At 37.5% G+C, this 19,553-nt stretch overlaps 1 protein-coding gene across 10 annotated transcripts in view; it reads left to right on the forward strand.

Moving 5' to 3' along the window:
• The window catches only part of STAU2 (staufen double-stranded RNA binding protein 2), a 311,803-nt gene that overhangs the window by 35,869 nt on the left and 256,381 nt on the right, over window positions 1-19,553 (forward strand). The gene's annotated exons all lie outside the window — the stretch shown is intronic.

The following is a 19,553-nucleotide window of genomic DNA, read 5'->3' on the forward strand; positions in this document are numbered from 1 at the left end:
AAGTAAAAGATTTATGGGCAACAATTTAATTTGTTCCTAACATCTCTTATTCTTGCATTAGCAGAGAAAATAGTTGTGGCCTTTGTCTACCTGTCCAGCCATGTATCCTGTCTCTTTCTGTCCAATTATGTTGAACTGTTTCCATTTCTCAGAATATTTCATGTTCTTTTCACATTTTTCTGCCATTGCCTAAGTTGTAGTGTCTTTTGCCTTTAAAATTCTTTTGCCCTTAATTCATTTTTGAACACTTAACTCCCACATTACATCTTCTAAACTTCTGTGGAACCTTCTCTGATCCCTCTTGGCTTCCAGTGGGACCTGTAGTTTTCAGTTGTAGTCGTTACTGTGTTGTAGAACAATAATATATGTTGGTTTTTTACATTTTGTGCTAGATTGAGTTTATTCAGGAGTATTTTACTCTTCTGCATTTCCTGGTTCCTTTAGTATATGTCCTCTTTGCTCCTCATTGCCAATTCCAGGTATTCTTCCTTGAGGTAATCCCCCAGTTTTGAATTTCATGTTACCAGACTAACTTTCTACATGCCCCCTCATGGCTGTCATTTACTGACTTCTGGTGATTCCATCATATTTCTCATGGCTCACGTTTACTCTCTTCAACATTCTTCCTGTTTTAATTTTTGGTGATTTTAATGTCTAAATAGATGATTGTTCCAACATGCTGACCTTTCAGTTCTTTGAGTTCTCTATTGATCTTGTCCTCCACTCTTTCAGCCACTCATTCCTGTAATCACATTCTTGACTGTATCACTACCAATAGCTGCATAATTTTATTTCCAAGTATTCATCTCTCTCTGAAACTTGCCCCCAACTTTCTAGTTTATTCCTTCTAATTTGACTTAAACAGTCCTTCCATGCTGCAAATCCACTTTGTTTCTTTTTACTATTCCTCATTTCCTTCAGTCCTCATGCAGCACCTTAACCAGCTTAAATTCTACATACCTTGTAAGGTTGTACCCTTAGCTATCTTGCCTCTCTTGGTAGGATACTTGTTTGGCATAATCTCAGTCCCAAATCTGGACTCTGCCTTCCCTTTTAAATTATGGATGAACTGCCTGAGAGGCCAACCCCTTTATTTGTGTCCTGGATCCCAACCCCTTTACACCCATTCAAGGCCATTTCTCCAGCTTTGCTTCCTCTGCCTTCTTCACCCCTCCTCATTCTTTCTTCTTTGTCATCATTTTCTCCTTTGAATGGATCATTCCCATCAGCACAGAGACATGCTATTATTTTTTCCCATCTTAAAAAAAAATTTCTTGGCTCTACTTGCTTTGCAAAAAACTCCTTAAAAGAGTTGTCTGGGCCGGGCGCTGTGGCTCACGCCTGTAATCCTAGCTCTTGGGAGGCCGAGGCGGGCGGATTGCTCAAGGTCAGGAGTTCAAAACCAGCCTGAGCAAGAGCGAGACCCCGTCTCTACTATAAATAGAAAGAAATTAATTGGCCAACTGATATATATATAAAAAATTAGCCGGGCATGGTGGCGCATGCCTGTAGTCCCAGCTACTCGGGAGGCTGAGGCAGAAGGATCACTCAAGCCCAGGAGTTTGAGGTTGCTGTGAGCTAGGCTGACGCCACGGCACTCACTCTAGCCTGGGCAACAAAGCGAGACTCTGTCTCAAAAAAAAAAAAAAAAAAAAAAGAGTTGTCTGTACTAGCTGTTTCCATTTCTTCCATTTTCCCTTTATTTAGGATGTTGTTTCTACCACTCCCACCATTCAAAACTGGTCTTTAAAAAAAAAAAAGTGGCGTAATAAAGATCACCAGCTACCTCCTTGTTAAATGATTAGTTGTCAGTACTATCACTTGTCAGTACTAATGTTACTTGGCTTATCAGCTGTATTTGATACAGGTGATCTCTCAACCTTGTTGAAATATTTCATTCATTTGGCTTCCAAGACACTGTGCTCACTGCTTTTCCAATTAATCTCACTGGCCACATTTTAAAAGTTTCTTTTGCCACTCCCCCTATTCCCCCCCCTTATTTCCAAGACTCCTGGTGTGCAGACCTTGGACCTCTTCTCACTTTCTTGACTTACTTCCTTAGTGATCTCATACAATCTCATAGGTTTAAATAATATACATGGTAATGTTCAAATTTATGTTTTTAGCTCAGAGGTCTTCCCTGTATTCTAGAATTGTGTATCTAACTGCCTACTTCATCTCTACTTGGGTATCTTGTAGATATCTCTAACTGAGCACGTCTGAAATTGAATTCCTGGTCTCTGTCATACACACACGCTTTATTTTTCTCAGTAGGAATTAGCACCTTCAAATACTGTACATTATTTTATTGTTTGTCTCCCCCAAATATAATGTAAACTCTATGAGGGCAGCCATATCCCCAATGCTAGGATGGAGCACATAGTAGGCGTTGTAAAATTATTTGTTGAGGTGGGGGCTTACTCCTATAATCCTAGCACTCTGGAAGGCCGAGGTGGGAGGATCGCTTGAGCTCAGGAGTTCAAGACCAGTAGAGCAAGACCTGGTCTCTACTAAAAATAGAAAAATTAGTCGAGTGTGGTGGCATGTGCCTATAATCACAGCTACTTGGAAGGCTGAGGCAGGAGAATTGCTTGAGTCCAGGACTTTGAGATTGCTGTGAGCTAGGCTGACACCACAGCACTCTAGCCCAGGTGACAGAGCAAGACTCCATCTCAAAAAAAAAAAGTATTTGTCAGGCACACAATAAGTATTAATATTTGTTGAATGAATGAATGAATGAATGAAAAATTGAGTTATCTCAATATGTAGATACTAGTGAGTAAGCTTTTCTGAAACACAAAAGAAAAGGGACTAAATGTTCTTTGCTGTAACTTCAAAGGTTATGGATAGATATAAAATAGTGCATCTGGAAAAGCAGAACTAAATTCTCTAGAGACTTTAAAAATAATGAACAAAGAAAAATTTTATTTGAAGCAATTCTGCTATTCAAATTTTTTCCATTGTTTTGAATATTAAGGGAAGATAGATTTAAGCAGAAAAATTGATAATTTTATTCTTGGTCTTTTCCTATTTTCAGAAATGTGCATCTAATAGTATGTATCTATTAATCATTTTATTTGGGGACTCTACTTTAGTTATTCTACTTTGATTATGTTTTACTTTGGACTAACTTAGTGATTGCTATTTTGGCAGTAGGATTTTTGGTATTTCAAAATAGTTTTCCTGTTAAATTTTTTTCACATTGCTCTAGGTTAAAAGTGAAGACAAATTGCAAAGTGGAAGAATAATTTTTATGTATTCATGTACAAATAGAAATCAGCAAACTAGGATGTGTTAGAAGGATTCAGCATATACACTACAAGACAAAATAAGTATGATGATTTTCCCATGTTTGCTTTTAAGATCTTGGCCTAAATCTTAAGTTATAATCCAGAGAAAGTGTGTGTTTTTAAGTATTCATTGAAAGCATTCCAAATCTCAAAGAGTTTCATCAACTCACATTTTTTCTGAGGAGCACTGTTTATCCCAGAATTGAGTTCTAGTTCTGCAGGACTAAAAATTGTATGGGCATGGTCTTCCTGACTCTGGTATTTTAGCTAGACTAACTGATCTTAGCTCTGAAGTGCCTCCTGAATGCTCATACTCAGGTTTTAGTCCAGGGCGGTGTTGCTGTCACCCTAGAAGGGAAGAGCTAGGTACTCCTAACAGTTGGTGAAACCACTTCTATCCCCCATGTTTGGTAAAAGAAGGCCCGGCTACCTGGGAAAATTCTGGAGAATTCAGGAGGAATTTGAATTTCCCTAATATTCTTTAGGAATCCATTGTAATTTTTGGAGGGGCTTGTGAACTGACTTATATGTATCTCCTTCTCTCATTGTCAGGATTTCAAAGGCTGAACAGATTTATTGTGGTGAAAGTGGACTACTGTGGATCTCTTCTTATTTGTAGATAGTCCCAGGATTCCTTTAAGTTTTAGGGAGATTTGGAGATCCCATTTGCTAACCTGTGCCTGTTGATCTGGGTGCTTTGGTCATAGATTACTTCATTTAGCCTGTAGCTCATTTTTAAAAAGAGTATTAGCATAATAATAATTGGCATATTCTTGAATGAAAGATGATGTTTAGGAGTTTAAGTAATATTAATTAGCATAATTCATATTAATATTGATTGGCTAAGTCTGAGTCCCTTTTGTGAATAGCAAAGTCATTTGTATTCATACATGTCTATCAGTGGCTTTAAGGGAGACATAAGATTTATTTTATTTTATTTTTTTAATTTTAATTTTATCTTTATTTTTTGAGATAGATTCTCACTCTCTTGCCAGAGCTAGAGTGGTGTGGCATTAGCCTAGCTCACACCAACCTAAAACTACTGGGCTCAAGTGATTGTCCTGCTTCAGCCCCACCGAGTAGCTGGAACTACAGGTGCACACCACCAGGCCCGGCTAATGTTTTGTTTCTATCTTTAGTTGCCCAGCTAATGTTTTCTATTTTTAGTAGAGATAGGATCTCACTCTTGCTCAGGCTGGTCTCGAACTTCTGAGCTCAAGCAATCCTCCTACCTCAGCCTCCCAGAGTGCTAGGATTACAGGCATGAGCCATCACTCCCAGCTTTTTTCTGCCCAATTTTTAATTGAACTATGAAGCAAGTTAGTATAATTTATATTAATACAAGTAGTTATAACATTGCTGTATTTCCTAGGTACCTGTTCTTTATTTTTTCTACAGATTATTTTGATTTTCTCAAGTCTCAAAAGAAAGCTGTTATGATTTAGAGTATAAGGAAGAGAGCCATGAATAATAAAACATTTCCTTCTATTCCATTATTTTCCTATTTTGGTAAGTTGTTGATAGGCATGACTAAGTGTTAAGAAAGCCGCACTAGTGCTGGCACTTTGAGATGTTTTGCTTTGAAATAGATACCACTGAGGCAGGCATTATCATTCAGTGGCCTTGTAATTAAGTAATCTTTTTAAAAAAATTATTTGCTAGATTTGCCCAGCTTGATCTTTGGATTACATTGCCTAGCTTGAGTGGCCTTGAACAACTAATTTATTATTTTTTTATTTTTTATTTATTTATTTTTTATTTTTTTTTGAGACAGAGTTTCGCTTTGTTGCCTAGGCTAGAGTGAGTGCCATGGCGTCAGCCTAGCTCACAGCAACCTCAATCTCCTGGGCTCAAGGGATCCTTCTGTCTCAGCCTCCCAAGTAGCTGGGACTACAGGCATGAGCCACCATGCCCGGCTAATTTTTTCTATATATATTAGTTGGCCAATTAGTTTCTTTCTATTTATAGTAGAGACGGGGTCTTGCTCTTGCTCAGGCTGGTTTTGAACTCCTGACCTCGAGCAATCCACCCGCCTCGGCCTCCCAGAGAGCTAGGATTACAGGCGTGAGCCACCGCGCCCGGCCTAAACAACTAATTTAAAGTCTCAATTTTCTCATCTGTAAATTGAGAAATACAATATCTTATGGTGTGATATAATAGAGTGATGTTTGTAAATTCTTAAGCATTATGTTGATGATGGAGTTACCCAAATAATTATATCATTGCTTGTTAGTAGTAATATAGCACTTAATCCTTAGTAAAATGTTTACTGAGTATTTACTGTGTGACAGGCACATTTCCTTCACTGGGTATAAAAAATAAATAAGATGCATATCATGTTGTTATGCTCTCAGTCTCATAACGTTTATTATAAGGCCCACCAAACTTCTCAAGATTTTTATTTTTTAAGTTATGAAAAATTTGAAATAGATGCAAAAATAGTACTTCACCATTATTAATATTTTGCCAAGATTAATTTATCACCCCCCCTTTTCACCTGAAGTTTTAAAAAGGATTATGTCTGTTTACCTATATGTGCTTTGGTATGCATCGCTAACGGATGATAAGGACCTTAAAGAAAAAAGAAACTACCCACTACACCAACATTACAACCAGAAGATTAATAAGCCTGAAGATCAGCTACTGATCTGCCTTCTGTGACTGTCAATTAATTTGCATTTTCTAGAACTTTATATAAGTATAATCATATGTTACATATTCTTACCAGACTTCTTTCACTTAGGATAGCTATTAATATTTTAAGTATGCATAATGTTTTACATGTATCAATGCTTCTTCCTTTTTATTGCTGAGGAGTAGTACATGTGTGGATGTAGTGCAGGTTTTTTTTTTTTGCACCATTCATCTGTTGATATTTTGTTTTTAGCTTTTTTTTTTTTTTTCATAAGTGAGGTGTATGGAAAGTTTTTAGCTTTTTTGATGTTACAATAAAGCTACTTTGAATATCTGTGTACAAGTCTTTGTATTTCCTTTTCTTTTTCTCTATTTTCTTTATTTATTTTTTTTTTTTATTTTTTTTTTTTGAGACAGAGTCTCGCTTTGTTGCCCAGGCTAGAGTGAGTGCCGTGGCGTCAGTCTAGCTCACAGCAACCTCAAACTCCTGGGCTCGAGTGATCCTTCTGCCTCAGCCTCCCGGGTAGCTGGGACTACAGGCATGTGCCACCATGCCCGGCTAATTTTTTGTATATATATCAGTTGGCCAATTAATTTCTTTCTATTTATAGTAGAGACGGGGTCTCGCTCTTGCTCAGGCTGGTTTTGAACTCCTGACCTTGAGCAATCCGCCCGCCTCGGCCTCCCAAGAGCTAGGATTACAGGCGTGAGCCACAGCGCCCGGCCTCTATTTTCTTTATTAAAGAAACAGGAGTGGCAGGAACATATATAGCAATGTATGCTTAACTTTTTAAGATACTGCCAAAATTTTTTCAAAAGTGGTTGTACCATTTTATATTCCCATCAGCAATGTATGAAAATTCTAATTTCTCTTCCCACTTGCCTACAGGTGATATGGTTAGTCTTTCTAATTTTAGCCATTCTAATAGGTATTTTGTGGTATCTCATTGTGGGTTGGTTTTTTTTTTGTTTGTTTGAGACAGGGTCTCACTCTGTTGCCCAGGCTAGAGTGTAGTGGCATCATCTTAGCTTCTTGCAAGCCACAAACCTTCAGGCTTCCCCTGGCGCAGCCTCTCAAGTAGCTGGGTCTGCAGGCATGTGCCACCACATCTGGCTAATTTATTTATTTTTTGTAGAGACAGGGTCTTGATGTGTTGCTCTGGCTGTTCTTGACCTCCTAGGCTCAAGCAATTCTCCTGCCTCAGTCTCCCAAAGTGCTGGGATTACAGGCATGAGCCACCATGTGTGGCCCTTTTGTGGTTTTAATTTGTGTTTCCCTAATGACTGATAATGTTTACTATCTTTTTGTGTGCTTGTCATCAGTTTATATATATCTTTAGTAAAGTGTCTGTTCAGATCATTTGCCCATTTTTTATTGCATTGTTTTCTTGTTCAATTTTGAGGATTCTCTATGTATTTTGTTGTTTGGTGCATATGTGATTATAATTGCTTTATCTTCTTGATGTATTGGCCTTTTTATCAATAATAATGTTCTTTGTTTTTGATAACCATTATTTACTTAAATCTATTTTGTCTGGTGTTTGTAGACTGACTACAGCTCTCTTTTCTCTACCATTTGCATGGAATATTTTTTTTTCCATCCTTTCACTTCCAATGCATTTGTGTTTGGGTTTAAAGTGAGTCTTTTGTAAACAGCATATAGTTGGGCAATATATATTTTTTTATATATATATATTTTTATTTTTTGAGACAGAGTCTCACTCTGTTGCCTGCGCTAGAGTCCCGTGGCGTCATCCTAGCTCATAGCAACCTCAAACTCCTGGGCTCAGTAATCTTCCTGCCTCAGCTTCCCAAGTAGTTGGGACTACAGGCATGCGCCACCATGCCTGGCTAATTTTTTCTGTATATTTTTAGTTGTCCAGCTAATTTCTTTCTATTTTTTTTAGTAGAGACAGGGTCTCACTCTTGCTTAGGCTGGTCTTGAACTCCTGAGCTCAAATGATCCTCCCACCTTGGCCTCCCAGAGTGCTAGGATTACAGGTGTGAGCCACTATCCCTGGCCTGGGCAATATATTTTTAAAACTCTGCCAACCTCTGTCTTTAATTGATGAGTTTACATTTAAAGTGATTGCTGATAAAGAAGCATAGACTTCTGCCATTTTGCTATTTGTTTTCTATATTTTATCTTTTTTTGGTTCTTCAGTTCCTCCAATACTGCCCTCTTTTGTGTTTGATCAGTTTTTTTTTAGCATACTATTTTGAATCCTCTGTTTATTTTTTAGTGATTACCATGGGAATTATAGTTAATGTACTAAGTTTATACCAGTTTAGTTTGAATTAATACTGATTTAACTTCAGTAGTTTACATTAACTTGAATCCTCTGTTTATTTTAGTGATTACCATGGGAATTATAGTTAATGCACTAAGTTTATACCAGTTTAGTTTGAATTTAATACTGATTTAACTTAAGTAGTTTACATTAACTTCTCCTTTTCAGCTTTATTTCCCAACCCCCTTTATGTAGTTATTGCCACAGATTACATCTTTATAATTTTATGTCCATTAACATAATTTATAATTATTATTTTTTAGTTATCTTTTAAATTATAGCAAACAAAAGGAGTGCAACCCAACAATACAATACTAGATTTTACGTTTACTTATGTGTTTACCCATACCAGGTATCTTTATTTCTTCACATAGCTTTGAGTGACCACCTACTGTCCTTTCATTTCAGCCCACGGGACTCTTTTTAGCATTTTTAGTAGGGCAGGTTTACTAGCAACAAACTCTCTAAGCTTTTGGTTATCTTGGAGTGTCTTAGTTTCTCTTCCATTTTTGAAGGATGATTTTATTAGATATAGAATTCTTGGTTGACAGTTTTATTTTGGTTCAGCCTTTTAAGACTGCCTTCCATTTCTGGTTTCTTTTTTTTTTTTTTTTTGAGACAGAGTCTCACTTTGTTGCCCAGGCTAGAGTGAATGCCGTCCGTCAGCCTAGCTCACAGCAACCTCAAACTCCTGGGCTCAAGCAATCCTCCTGCCTCAGCCTCCTGAGTAGCTGGGACTACAGGCATGCACCACCATGCCCGGCTAATGTTTTCTATATATATTAGTTGGCCAATTAATTTCTTTCTATTTATAGTAGAGACGGGGTCTCGCTCTTTCTCAGGCTGGTTTCGAACTCCTGACCTTGAGCAATCCGCCCACCTCGGCCTCCCAGAGAGCTAGGATTACAGGCGTGAGCCACCGCGCCCGGCCTATCCTCTGGTTTCTGATGAGAAATCTGCTGTCAGTCTCATTAAAAATTCCTTAAATTTGATGAGTTGCTTGTCTCTTGCTACTTTCAAGATTTCTTTGTCTTTCACTGGTTGGTCATAATATGTCTTGCTGTGGATCTCTTTGCTTTTATCCTGTTTGGAGTTTGTTGAGATTCTTAGAAGTATAGATTCATACCTCTCATTAAATTTGGGAAATTTTCAGCCATTATTTCTTCAAATATTTTTTGTTTCTTTTTCCCTCTCTCTTCCTTGTGGGACTTCCATAATGGGTATATTTGTACACTTGATAGTGTCTCATAGGTTCCTTAGGCTCTATTGTCATTTTTCTTTACTTTCTTTTCTTTCTGGTACTTAGACTATGTAATTTCAATGGCCCCATCTTCAAGTTCACTGATTCTTCTACCTGTTCTAATCTGCTGTTGAACTCCTCTAGTGATTTTTTTATTTTGGCTGTTGTGCTTTCAGCTCCAGAATTTCTGTTTGGTTCCTTTTTATAATTTCTATCTCTTTATTGATGTCTGCTACATTTTCATCCATTATTTCCTTTAGTTCTTTGTCAGTGGTTTCCTTTATTCTTTGGGTTTACTTAAGACAGTTAATTTAAAGTCTTTGTCTTTTATCGCCAATGTCTGAGCTTCTTCAGGGATATTTTCTATCAATTTTTTTTTCCTGTGAATGGGCCATATTTTTCTATTTCTTTGTATGCTTTGTGATTTTTTTGTTGTTGAGAAGAGGATATTTTGAATATTTTAGTGTGGTAACTGCGGAAATGAGATTCTTCCCCTACTCAAGGGATTGCTGACGCTGCTTGTTGAAAGATAGTCTTGTTTAGTCTTCTAAACTATTTTTGGAAACACTGTGTCTTAGTAAGCTCAGGTTGCTATAATAAAAATCCTTGACTAAAGGGCTTAAACAACAGAAATTTATTTTTTATACTTCTGGAGGCTGGCGAATCTTACAGTTTGGATACCAGATGATTCAGTTCCTGATAAGGGCCCTCTTTCTGACTTGCAGATGCCATCTTCCTGTGTTCTCCTTATAAGAACTAAACCCATGTGACCATCATCATGATGAGAGGCCTCACCTTCATGACCTCATCTAAATCTAATTATCTCCTAAAGACCCCGCCTCCCAAATGCCCTCACATTGGGGGTTAGCACTTCAACAATATGACTTTTGGGGGGATTAAAACATTTAGTTCAGCAGTCCCTAACCTTTTTGGCATCGGAGACCAGTTTCACGGAAGACAATTTTTCCACACACTGGGATTGTGGTGGTGTGTGTGTGTGTGTGGGGGGATGGTTTTGGGATGATTCAATCACATTACATTTATTGTGCAGTCAGACCTCTCTGCTAATGATAATCTGTATGTGCAGCTGCTCTCCCATTGCCACCTCAGCTCCACCTCAGCTCATCAGGCATTAGATTCTCATAAGGAGTGTGTAACCTAGATCCCTCACATGCACAGTTTATAACAGGGTTTGTGCTCCTAAGAGAATCTAATGCTGCTGCTGATCTGAGAGGAGGCGGAGCTGAGGTGGGATGCTAGCAGTGGGGAGCAGCTGTAGTCACAGATTTTCCTGGCCACACACCTCCTGCTGTGTGGCCCAATTCCTAATTGGCCACAGACTTACTGGTCCGAGGCCTGGGATTGGGGACTGCAGATTTAGTTCATAACAGACTATATATCCCTTGTGTGTGGTCTCAGTTCTGTTATTACTGTGTATAGCCTCTGGCCTGACAGATTTCCTTGAATGGCTAGATCGATCCAGTAGGAAGAGAGAAAAGAAACAATGTCTGTCTCTTTAAACTCTGACAGAAACTGCCAGAAAACCACTTCAGCCTTGGGGAGGGGGGGATCAAAACAATAGCCACATCATCTGCTGGTCCCTCAGTGAACTGTCAGGCTATTTGAAACACAATCCCCCAATTCCAGGAGGGCAAAGTCTTTATTATACAACCTGACACCAGCAAAGGGCACAAGAGGGGCTGCCTTCTTTGTTGCTGAGGGATGGGAGATGGTAGTTGCTACATGAAATGCTACAATTCATCAAAATTTGTCAGTCTTTTTCTTCATCAAGTATTCCCTTGGATACTGCAAGTACTTGCATAGATTTCAAACTTCTGATATAATTGATTCTGATGGATTTTGCTAGCAATAGTTGTTTTAGTAGAAGGACTTATTCCTGGAGCTTCATACTTCATCATCTTCTGTGACATCACTTTTTGTATCCAAAAGGTCCCCAACTTATGATGATTCGACTTAAAATTTTTTAACTTTTTTATGGTGAGAAAGTGATACACATTCAGTAGAAATGTATTTCAAGTACCCTTACAACCTTTCTGTTTTTCACTGTCAGTGTAGTATTCAATGCATTGTGTGAGATATTTAGCACTTTATTATAAAATAGGCTTGTGTTTGATGATTTTTCCCAATGGTAAGCTAATGTAAGTCTTCTGTGCATGTTTAAGGTGTAAGCTAGGCTAAACTAAGTAAGATGTTTGATAGCATTTTTGACTTATGATGGGTTTATCAGGATATAACCCCACTGTAAGTCAGGGAGCATCATTATTCTAGATATAAATCCTTTATTAGATACATTTTTTTTTTTTTTTTTTTGGAGACAGAGTCTCACTCTGTTGCCCGGGCTAGAGTGCCATGGTGTCAGCCTTGCTCACAGCAACCTCAAACTCCTGGGCTCAAGTGGTTTTTTTTTTTTTGAGACAGAGTCTCACTTTGTTGCCCAGGCTAGAGTGAGTGCCGTGGAGTTAGCCTAGCTCACAGCAACCTCAATCTCCTGGGCTCAAGTGATCATGCTGCCTCAGCCTCCCGAGTAGCTGGGACTACAGGCATGCACCACCATGCCCGGCTAATTTTTTCTATATATATTAGTTGGCCAATTAATTTCTTTCTATTTATAGTAGAGACGGGGTCTCGCTCTTTCTCAGGCTGGTTTCGAACTCCTGACCTCGAGCAATCCGCCCGCCTCGGCCTCCTAGAGTGCTAGGATTACAGGCGGGAGCCACCGTGCCCGGCCTCAAGTGGTTTTTCTGTCTCAGCCTCCCAAGTAGCTGGGACTACAGGCATGTGCCACCATGCCTGGCTAATTTTTTCTATATATTTTTAGTTGGCCAATTAATTTCTTTCTAATTATAGTAGAGACAGGGTCTCGCTCTTGCTCAGGCTGGTTTTGAACTCTTGACCTTGAGTGATTCTCCTGCCTCAGCCTCCCAGAGTGCTAGGATTACAGGCATGAGCCACCACGCCCTGCCTAGGTACATTCTTGACAAAGATTTTTCTCCAAGTCTTTGGCTTACTTTATCTTTTCCTTTTCTTAATAGTATCTTTTGATGAGCAATGGTTGTTAATTTTGATGAATTCAAATTAATTCATTTGCTCTTATATAGATTATGTTTTTGGTATCATATCTAAGAAATCTTTGCCTCATATGTAATAAAGATTTTTCTCCTATGTTTTCTTTTAGAAGTGTATAGTTTAGTTTTACATTGAGGTCTATGAGCCATTTTGAGTTAATTTTTGTTTATGGTGCAAGGTATTAAATGAGGTCCATTCTTTTTTGCATATGGATGTCTAGTTGTTGAGAGATTATCCTTTGTCCACTGTGTTGCTTTTGTCAAAAATCAGCTGTGTGTGTGTGCGCGTGTGCGCGAATGTACTTATTTCCAACTCTGTTCTTGATCTACTTTTTTTTTTTTTTTTGATACAGAGTCTCACTCTGTTGTCCTGGTAGAGTGCATTGGCATCATTGTAGCTCACAGCAGCCTCAACTCCTGGGCTCAAATGATCCTCTTGCCTCAGCCTCCTGAGTAGATGGGACTATAGGCTCATGCTACCATGCCTGGCTAATTTTTCTATTTTTAGTAGAGACAGGGTCTCACTCTTGCTCAGGTTGGTCTCAAACTCTTGAGCTCAAGCAAACCTTCTGCCTCAGCCTCCCAGAGTGCTAGGATTAAAGGCATGAGCAACTGTGCCTGGCCTATTTTTCTGTCTTTATGTCAATACTGTGCTGTTTTGGTTCCCGTAGCTTTATATTTTTTTGAAATGTGTTAGTGGTAGCCCTCCAATTTTGTTCTTTTTCTGAATTATTTTGGCTGTTCTGTGTCCTTTGCATTTAATATGAATTTTCAAGTCAGCTTGTCGATTTCTATAAAAAAAGTCCTGCTGGCATTTTGAACAGCACTGTCATGAATCTATAACTCAATTTGGGGAAAATTAACATCTTAACAAAATTTAGTATTCCAATCTATGAACAAGGTATATCTCTCATTTATTTAGGTATTCCTTAATCTCTTTCAGTGATATTTTATAGTTTTCAGTGGACAAGTATTTGATGTCTTTTATCTTTATCCCTAAGTACTTCATATTTTGATGCTATTGTAAGTGGTATTGTTTTTTAATGTTTAATTTCTAATTGTTCTTGTTGGTCATTGCTAGTATATAAAAATATACTGATTTCTATATATTGATCTAGAATCCTGTATTCTTACTAAATTCACTTATCAGTTCACTAGTGTTCATGCTTTATCTTTATTATTTTCAATTTTTAAAGATTTTCTTGGGTTTCTTCATGCTTTTTGGGAATAAAGACAATTTTTAATCTTCCTTTCCAATCTGGATGTCTTTTATTTCTCTTGCCTGATTACATCGGCTGGAACGTATAGTGCTATGTTGAATAAAAATAGTGAGAGCAGATATCTGTGTCTTGTTCCTGACCTTATGGGAAATCCTTTGGTTTGTCTGTGTTAATTATGATGTTAGATGTGGGTTTTTTGGTAGGTGCCATTTATCAGATTGATGAAATTCCTTCCTACCTGTTATTTGCTAAGAATTTTTTTTAAACGTGAATATGCATTGTTTTTTGTCATGATTCTTCTACATTTAGATGGTCACATGGTTTTCTGTTTTTAATTTTTTGATATTGTGAATTATATTGATTGATTCTCAAATGTAGAACCTACCCTGCATTCCTGGGATAAAATGCTTGGTTATAATGTATTATCTCATTTCTATACTAACGGATTCTATTTGTTAACATATTTTTTTTTTTTTTTTTTGAGACAGAGTCTCACTTTGTTGCCCAGGCTAGAGTGAGTGCCGTGGTGTCAGCCTAGCTCACAGCAACCTCAATCTCCGGGGCTCAGCGATCCTACTGCCTCAGCCTCCCGAGTAGCTGGGACTACAGGCATACGCCACCATGCCCGGCTAATTTTTTTGTATATATATATTTTTAGTTGGTCAATTAATTTATTTCTATTTTTGGTAGAGATGGGGTCTCGCTCAGGCTGGTTTCGAACTCCTGACCTTGAGCAATCCGCCCGCCTCGGCCTCCCAAAGTGCTAGGATTACAGGCGTGAGCCACCGCGCCCGGCCTGTTAACATATTTTTTAAAGAATTTTTACATTTATTTTTATGAGGGGTATTAGTCAATGGATTTGTTTTCTCTAGTGATACCTTATTCTGATTTTGGTATCAAGGTAATGCTGGGTTCATAGAGTAAGTCAGGGAGTGTTCCTTCTTAAATTTTTGTAAGAATTTGTAGAAATTGGTATTATTTCTTCCTTACGTATTTGGCATAATTTACCACTAAAATCATTGAGGCTTAGAGTTTTCTTTGTGGAAAGATTTTTAACTACAAATTCAATTTCTTTAATATATATGGGGCTATCCAGATTACCTTTTTTTTCTTTAATAAGCTTTGGTTGTTTGTGTCTTTCAGAGAATTTAAATTGCTGAGTTTATTGTTATAAAGTTGTTCAAAAATATTTCCTTTTTAAAAATACTGGTAGAGTCTGTAGTTATGTCACTTCTCTCATTTCTGACATTAGTAATTTGTGTTTTAATTATTTTTCATGATTAGTCTGGCTAGTGGTTTACTAATTTTATTGATCTTTGCAAGGAATCAGCTTTTTTTCATTAATTTTTTTCCCATTTTTAAAATTTTGTTAAGTCTGCTTTAATCTTATTATTTTTTTCTATTTAAATTGGGTTTAATTTGCTCTTCTTTTTCTAGTTTCTTAACAATAGAATGAAAATAATTTATTTGAGATGATTCTTTCTTTTTAAGACAGGGTCTTGCTCTGTTGCCCAGGCTAGAGTGCAATGGTGTCATCATAGCTCACTTCTATCTCAAACTCTTGGGCTCAAGTGATCCTTCTGCCTCAGCCTCCCGGGTAACTAGGACTATAGGTGCACACCACCAGGCCTGGCTACTTCTTTTCTGATATAGACATTTAGTGCTATAAATTTCCCCTAGTTACTGTTTTAGTGGTGTCTTCTAAGATCTTGTTTCTATTTTTATTCAGTTTCAAATTATAAGAAGGAAAAAACAGACTTTTTTCTTTCTGCTGTTGCATTCAACACAGAACACTTCCATGACCAGATGTGTGTGGGTTTCCTCCACCCTCACACCAATTAGTTCTCCAGAGGATACCAACTGGGTGTCCTATAACTGAATTCAGTTCTGATGCTATCTACCAGGGGATAGTATCAGATCACAGATTGAGAGCCTAGTCCTACAAAATTGCCCCCACTTCAGGTACCAGTCAACACTTACTGGTTGTCACCCATACTCTGACTGGCTACAAAGAAGGGCTCCTATGACCCCTTTTTTGGGTTTTATTAATTTCCTAAGATGGCGCACAGAACTTAGGAAAACACTTTACTTAACATTCACTGGCTTATCATAAAAGATATTACAAAGGAAAGGGATCAACAGCCAGATGAAGAGATGGATAAGGCGAGGTATTGGGGGAGGGGTCGCAAGGTTCCATGCGCTCTCTCTATATGCCACCCTCCTAGCATCGCCAAGTGTTCAGCCACTGAAGCTCATCAAATTTCGTTGTTCAAGAATTCTTATAGATCTTTTATGTGCCCTTCCTTTTGCTCTCCCTTTGCTGCAACAGTGGGTCTGGTTGTCATCTGTGGTGTATGTATCACACTGTGTAAACCTGTATGTTACTCTTGCTCTATAATCCTGTCTTTCTCTCCTCAATAAACCTCATTTTGGTGCTTGCCTTAAAAAAAATAATTCTTATACAGCTTCCTGTTGAGGTCCCTCCCCAGTTTGGTGGGTGGGGCTGAAAATTACAACCCTCTAATCCTCTGATCACTTGGTCTTTCTGGTGCCTTACCCCATCCTGAGGCAATCTAAGGGCCCCTCCCTAAGTAACCTCATTAACATAAACTCAAGTTATTCAAGGAGCTCATTATGAATAACAAAAGACACTCTTGTCACTCAGGAGATTCCAGGGATTTTAGGAGCCCTATTACAGGAACCAGGGACAAAGTCCAAATATATTTCATATTATACCACAAAAATACTTTCTCATTTTCCTTTTGATTTTTTTTCTTTAGCCCGTGAGTTATTTGGAAATGTGTTATTTAATTTCCAAATATTTAGGGATTTTCCAAAGATTTTTCTGTTATTTATTTATAATTTTATTCCTTTTTGGTCTGTGAACATACTTTGTGTTACTTGAATCCTTTGTATTTATTAAGACTTATTTTATGGCCCAGAATATGGTCTATCTTGGTAAATGTTCTGTGATAAATTGAGAACAAATGTATATTCTACTCTTCTTAGTGGTATCAGTCAGGTTGTGTTGGTTGATAGTGTTGTTCAAGTCTTCTGTATTATTGGTGACTTCGCTTATTTGTTGTATCAGTTATTGGGGGGTGCATGGAATCTTACTTTAATTGTGAATTTTTTGCAGTTCTTTCAGATTTTGTTTCATTTATTTTGAAGCTCTATTATTAGGTACGTAAATGTATAAAATAGCTATGTCTTCTTGATTAATTGGTCCCTTTATCCATAGACCTTCATTACCACTAGTCATAGTCTTTACTCTGAAATCTACTTTGATACTAATATAGCCATTCTAACTTCTCTTTGATTTATGTTATATATTTTTTTCTATCTCATTACTTTAAAACCTGAACTGTTAGTAGAATAATCGATGGAACATTTTGGAGTGTGAACTGATTTGGAAGGGGAGGAGTTATACCTCTTGAACTTGTGGAAATACCCAGCACACAATTAGATTTATGTGATTGTTGTTTAAGATACATCAAGTCTGGCCAGCGAGGTAGCTCACGCCTGTAATCCTAGTACTCTGCGAGGCTGAGGTGGGCGGATTGCTCAAGGTCAGGAGTTCAAAACCAGCCTGAGCAAGAGTGAGACCCCGTCTCTACTATAAATAGAAAGAAATTAATTGGCCAACTAATATATATAGAAAAAATTAGCCAGGCATGGTGGCACATGCCTGTAGTCCCAGCTACTCTGGAGGCTGAGGCAGCAGGATAGCTTGAGCCCAGGAGTTTGAGGTTGCTATGAGCTAGGCTGATGCCATGGCACTCACTCTAGCCTGGGCAACAAAGAGAGACTCTGTCTCAAAAAAAAAAAAAAGATACATCAGGTCTGGAGACATGTTTTCCTGATGCTATCAGGAATCTGAAGGTCTAATATTGACCAGGATATTTCTGTTTTTAAGCATATGAGGTATATATGATATATATGTGTATATATAGCTATATATATAGCTTTTTTTCCTCTTTTTTTAAAATTTTCTTTCACCATAGGAGAAAAATAGGAAAAAAAGCTTTTATATATCATAGAAAAGCCTTTAAACTTTCTCATCTTTGTGGCAAAGTTCTTTGTTAAATACCAGTTTGAAAAGAGAGATAGTCATTGAAAAATCTTAGTAAAATCAGGTAAATGTTTTAAAGATAAGTTTAGGTATATATTTTATTTTTCATTTTTATTTCAATAAATTTAGGGGTATAAGTGGTTTTGTTACATGGATGAATTGTATAGTGGTGGTCTGGGCTTTTGGTGTACCCATTACCCAAATAATGTATATTATACTCAACAAGTAATTTTTCATCCTTCACTCCCCTCTCAGATGTCATCATTCTGGGTTTCCAACATCCATTATACCACTCCATATGCCCCATAGCATAGGTATATATTTTAAACTGAATTAGAATAAAATAAAAGTTAATAATTTTTAATAGGTATGTATATATTTTGAATTTCAAATGATGGTATATATTTTCCAGTTGTATATTTTGAAAAAATTGGAAACTTACAGAAAAACAATGGAAAGAGTAGTATAATAGGCACTCATATCTTTCAAATTCACTAATCATTAATATATTTGCCACATTTCTTTATTTCTTGCTCCCTATATATGGACATACACTTTTTCCTTGAACAGTTTGAAAGTAAATTTCAGCTACCATGACACTTCACCCTTAACCATTTACATATCTATCTTGTAGGACTAAAGACATTCTTCTGCATAATAACAATACTATCATCACACAAGAAATTTAACCTTTACAAACCTATTATTATATATAGTTCATAATCAAATTTCCCCAGTTGTCCTCTAACTGTCCTTATGGCTTTTTTTCTTCCCATTACAAACCTAATCAAGAATCATGCATTATATTTATCATGTCTTTTAATGTCTCTTTATATCCTATAATCTATAACAGCCTCCCTGCATTCTTTTGTTTTTTTCGTTTCATGACATTGTCATTTTTGGAGTTTAGACCATTTGTCTCATAGACTGTCCCATAATCTAGATCTGTCTGATTGCTTCCCTGTGATTAGATTCAGATTAAACATTTTTGGCCAGTAATACTCCATAGTTGTTGATGTGTACTTCTCACTGGATTATATCAGGTGTTACATGATGTTAGTTAGTATGATTATTATTATTATTATTATTTTGAGACAGAGTCTCGCTTTGTTGCCCAGGCTAGAATGAGTGCCATGGCGTCAGCCTAGCTCACAGCAACCTCAAACTCCTGGGCTCAAGCGATCTTTCTGCCTAAGTCTCCTGAGTAGGTGGGACTACAGGCATGTACCACCATGTCCGGCTAATTTTTTCTATATATATTAGTTGACCAATTAATTTCTTTCTATTTATAGTAGAGACGGGGTCTCGCTCTTGCTCAGGCTGGTCTCGAACTCTTGACCTTGAGCAAGTCTTGATCTTGCTCAGGCTGGTCTCGAATTCCTGACCTCGAGCAAGTCTGCCCATCTCGGCCGCCCAGAGTGCTAGGATTACAGGCGTGAACCACTGCGCCCGGCCAGTTAGTATGATTATTGATGAAACCAACCTTAGATATTTTCTACTGGATTTCCTCTCTGCAAAGATACATTTGTTTCTTTGTAATTAATGAGTATTTTGGGGTTGATACTTGGCATTCCTACAAAAGCAATATGTGGAGTGAAACCAATTATGTGCATATCATGTAACCTGGTTTTAAATTTTTAAAGCCGAATAATGGTTTTTTGGGCTCATGTGGAAATACGGTGTGAATGGAATGTAGGATGCGTGAGAGTAAGGATGTGCG

This window comes from Microcebus murinus, chromosome 7 (assembly GCF_040939455.1).
Source record: "Microcebus murinus isolate Inina chromosome 7, M.murinus_Inina_mat1.0, whole genome shotgun sequence".
Taxonomy (NCBI): domain Eukaryota; kingdom Metazoa; phylum Chordata; class Mammalia; order Primates; family Cheirogaleidae; genus Microcebus; species Microcebus murinus.